Source organism: Lactuca serriola, mitochondrion (assembly GCF_051521515.1).
Source record: "Lactuca serriola mitochondrion, complete genome".
NCBI classification, from domain to species: Eukaryota; Viridiplantae; Streptophyta; class Magnoliopsida; order Asterales; family Asteraceae; genus Lactuca; species Lactuca serriola.
This window is the reverse complement of record NC_042378.1, coordinates 165001-170000: the sequence shown is the minus strand read 5'-3', so window position 1 is coordinate 170000 and position 5000 is coordinate 165001.

Sequence of the window (5000 nt, the reverse complement as noted above, 5' to 3'; positions counted from 1 at the left end):
CATATTTCATTTTCCTTCGCCCCCTTTCAAGCGCCCTTAGACTCGTTACGTTGTTCGACTGAACTCGTTGGCTCCGCGCTCTATTCGGTCGGAACCCGGTTCGTCGAGAACCTTCTCTCATAGATTCCCTTCACCAAGTCATCGCCAGCAATCCGCTCTTATCCCTTGGTGTCAAAGGGCGAGTTCCTTTCTTGTCTTGCCCAAAAACTTTCTTTATTCTCATTGGAGAAAGACTCTCCCTCTACTTTCTTTGACAGGGGCGGAGAATACCACTCTATCAATAACAAGAAAAAAGTAGCAATTCCGTTTCAAATGGTTTGAGCTTGGAAGCAACCTGCTATCTATCGATAGGCGAGAACAGACTGCTATTGGCTGCTTCGCCTATCGATTCTATTATGGCCGGCTTGGATACATCAGAGGAAGACTATCATCTCTATCCGGGTACGATCATAGCATAGCTTCATTCATTCGTTGAACCTTGGGGATAACCATTAGCATTGAGGTCAATCACCACACCACCTCTATCATACATACGACATTACACGACGCGAGAGTGCATGGCCAACACACACCTAAAGCGCCTACGTTCCGCTTGCAGCCAATACAACCACAACCTAACTTGCACGAGATTCAACAACCGAAGCTACTGGTAGTCCCGAGGGGACGGAATCCTCCAATAAGAGTTAGCAGTACTGAACAAGCGAGTCATCGGTCCGGGGAAAGAAAAGGACTGCCTTTGAAAAAAGAAAAAAGGAACTCGCTTAACTCGCTAGGCCTTCGGAACAAAGGCGATTCTGTTCATGCTTCAGACGATTTGGCTAATTATATAGACTTCTATACTAATTATATTAGACTTCTTCTATTATAAATAGAAAGGCGAACCTATAGGCCTGTTTAGCGCCTTTCCAAAGTAAACCTAAAAAAAACCTTTGCTTTGGGAAGTCAGGACCGAGTGAAAAATGAAAAACGTCCGCTAACGCCCACGGGAGAAGATCTTTTTTAGATCAGCAACGAATGTCTTGTATCTATGAAGAAAGATTTATCCCTGGGTTAAGACCCTGAATGCCATACCTTGCTGAAGGCGATTCACGAGAGAATCGCGCACAGTTCCCTTTGACCGAGATGTGAATGCCCATGATTTGCTCGGTATAGTGATGGATTTCATGGCCGACGTCTAACCGGCACGAATACGCTATCCTAGATGGAAACGACTTCCCCGCGGAGCATTTTCTCTTTCGTCCTCGGACGTTCGGACCTTTTGTTTGATTCCGGCACTTGCGTTCTCATGCCCGGAACCCTCGCGACTGATTGGGAGAAAGAGCGAAAGCGAGAAAGATGGATTGTTATCCATCGGAAATCGATAGGAATTCCACGGGGATTGCCTTCTCTTCTAATATCTATATATGTTTTTATTTCATTATTAACATCCAATCCCATGCTAATAAGAAAAACGAGCGATTGCTAGTCAGCTTTCATTTTCTTAAAAAAAAATGGTAGGGACTGAGGCTCTGAAGGCTTTACAACTTTCTTCAATTAGGGAATAGCGCAGATGGATCAATCACGCGGTTCTGCAGCGTCCTCCAACTCGCTGTCCGCGCCCCTTCACTTTCTTTGCTGGACGGGAAGATGCGAATCGTGAAGGCCTTCCCACCACGCGAAGTTCAAACCTCGCCGGAGAGGAATTGAAAACCGGAAAAAAAGCCCTTCGCAATCGAAGGTGAAAGCGGGAAAAAGACGACGAAAGCCTTTTTTCTTTCTTTTTCAGCCGACTTGAAAGGTGCTCTCAGTGTACCGCCATACGCACCCAGACATTAGACCAAGCAGGAACCGGGGATCAAAGTTCCATTGATTCATCTATCTCAAATAGGGAAAAAACGGAATCAAGAAGGGGTCAGCTGAGCTCGAAAGGGGTAGCCGGTCGTCGGCTAGGAGCTCTGGCCGGCAACGAAACTAAAGCTTCACACTGGTCCACTCGTCCATCGGCTAAGTTCCAACTCTATGTTGATAAGAAAAAAGAAAATCCCCTAAGAAGAGGACTTTCAACTATTCCAAAAGAAAGGGGCAATTAAAATGCTTCATAGATAACCCCCTATGTCTCTTCCCGTCCAACTCACCGGGAGATCGAAGAGCGGTTTGCGCTTCGCGCCCCAACCCCCTTAACTAATGGATGCTTAGATACCTGCAACTGAATCTGTAAGCGGCGCAGGGCAGGATGGACGAGAAAAGCGGCGAGAAGAAGACAAAGAGAGGGAGACCCCTTTCTATTGCCTTCCCTTTCGACTTCTAGACTGGTTCGTCGGTGGGACAGCGAGCCAAGATCCGATTCGTCAATCGGCGAATCCATGCCGCGTAACCTGGCAAAGGGGAAAGAGACGATGGCAACGCACCTCATACAAGAGGGGGGGAGTCCGAACAGCCTTGTACGTACGCCGCTCACGCGAAGAAGTTATTCTCTAATTCCAAAAAGTAAAGCCTTATTTGATTTGCTGACAGTTGCCCCTGATTATCTTGTTCATTCCTTCATGCCGGGTCTCTCATCCATGCATGATCGGCAATGCCTCACCTTCTCCTTCGATTCCAACTAGGCAAACAGAACTCCCGGAACTTCCTTTCTTGATTCACCCAGAACGGAACTTGCTCTAATCCCGATCCACATTCCATAGCTTCTGCTTTCGCTCCGCACCTTTATAAAGTCGTTTTCAAGCCGCTAAGTGCACTAGCGGACTTCCCCTATGAGATTGACCCTGCTGGGATCACTGAATCTTCTTCCATATCATCCCATCGCTTCATGCCTTCGACTGAGACCTATCTGCTTCATTCCCGAGTTTCACTTCACTTGGACACAGCCAAAGAGGACCAAAGGGGAGAGGGCATTACTGAAAGTCCGAGAATAAACTTTTCCTTATAATAGAAAAACCTCTCTTTCCTCCTATGGGTGAATTGGACCAAGGTCAGTGCTTTCGACTTCCCTTGAAAGGACAGTTTACTTTATTGCGTACTTCTTTCCACCCTGAGAAGGAGATCCTTTGAAAAGTGCCTAGAAACTCTTCTTCATACGCTTATTCTCTGACCGTACCATGCAACAAGAGTTCAAACCTATTCTTTCTAACGCAACGAGCTTATTGAATGCCAACAAATAGAAAGCCAAAAGCTCTAGTCCCATCTCTTTCTGTTATGGAATTGGATAGTGACTCATATGAAATAGCAGCGGATTCAATAGCATCGGCGAGAGAGAGAGAATTCCTATTGAGGGGAATAGGATATTCTAGAAAGGAATACATCATTCTCGAAAAGGTCGAAGGAAGCTCCAAGCAAGAGATATTATTCACTAAAAGCAGCTACCGGGTGAGAATAAACAACTACCATTTAAGCTGACAGCTAGACGGATTCACCACTACTTATGACTTCTTACTCCTGCTCCTAGACAAACTAAGAAGCAAGGAAAGAAGTAGCTCAAGGATAATGCGCGAGTCACTCGTAAGTTAGTTAATAAGGCACGCTAGGAGGTGAGCTAGCAGAACCAGGGGAAAGGAATGCGTCACTTGTTGATTAGCAAGAATCTCTGACGGCTAGCTTCCCTTGTATCTTCTCCCATGCATCAACCATGAATCACTACTCTCTAATGCTCTCTTCACTGACATTTCCTGTTCTTAGCTCGGATTAGCAGGCTTGAATCATTCAATCATATAATCATGCCTCCAGAGTGACTTAATTTCACATTCTGAATATTGGATTACCTGTTAGCTACAACTCACATCTGCTGTTAGCTTCTTTAAGTCTTCTCTTTAAGTCCGATTGCCTTCTCAATCCTAATAAATGACGGGATGAGTTAAAGCACTATCAGACTGAATACCTTTTCTTATGAGTCTTCCATGAACTCAATACCAACTCTACTTATCCTTATCTGGTATGCCTTCGGCTTCCTCAGGGGCTACTACTTCCTGGGAAACCTTTGGCTAGGATCCTAGAAGCAACTTCGTCAACACCGTCTCAGTCTGTGTTAGAAAAAGGAAAGGAAGCGGGGAAGAGTTTAGCAGCAGGAAACTAGGGCTAACTCGGGATGTTAGAAAGGCCCTCTCTAAGATAGCACACCCTGATGCCTAACATCCTACTGCTGGAATCCATTCCACCTGTCCTAATCTATTCTTACCTTCAAAGAACAACAGCATAGTAAGATAGGTTGAAGCTGTTGGGGAGATAGAGGCTAAGACTACTCAATCTTTATCCTCATTGGACTCAAGGAAAAGGAGCTAACCCGGATGCAAATCCTAGAAAACTAACTAACCTCGGTAAAGGAAGCCAACTTCCGAAACTGCAGGAGAATTGGGACCCTTGCTTCGCTTCGCACCTCGTCATAGCCTTGAAAAGCTCACTCGGAGTTATAGTTAGAGAATGGGATATGATTAACTACTTGCCTACTGCTACCTGGGAGTCTTTCCTCGGGAGATCGAAGAAGGTATACTATTAGACAAGGTTCATTCCTGCTTAGCTGCTTTGCTGCTCTTCTTCTTTATCAAAGATAGCTATTCCTCTGCTTTGATGCTTTCTGTACCTTTATGGGACTTACAGTAGAATAAAGGTCCCGGACCTCATCCACGAGACTAACCAAGTCTCATGATCTAGGGATCACTCCCTCGATGCCAACCTAGAGAGATGGGTAGAAACTAGCTAATAGTACTGGGTGCCTTACCTATCCTATATAAGAGTAATCCACATTAGCAGTGGGGTAGAAAGATCATCCTGAATATGAAGAAAACAGAAACCGTTGTCTTCCCCTAAAGTAATCGTTCGTGTGAGAATAAGTAGACTAGTGATTCAATTGAAAAAAGACCAGACTCCCTCAGATTGTACATCTCAGCTTCAAAAGATTCTCTCTCTAAGAGACATGATCAGAAAGCAGTGACGAGGGGTCGGGGAAGATGCAAAGAGCAGAAATGACGACAACAGCTTTTCGATAGGCCTATGCACCATCTTCATTAGAAAGGGCTGCAGAGGCCTAT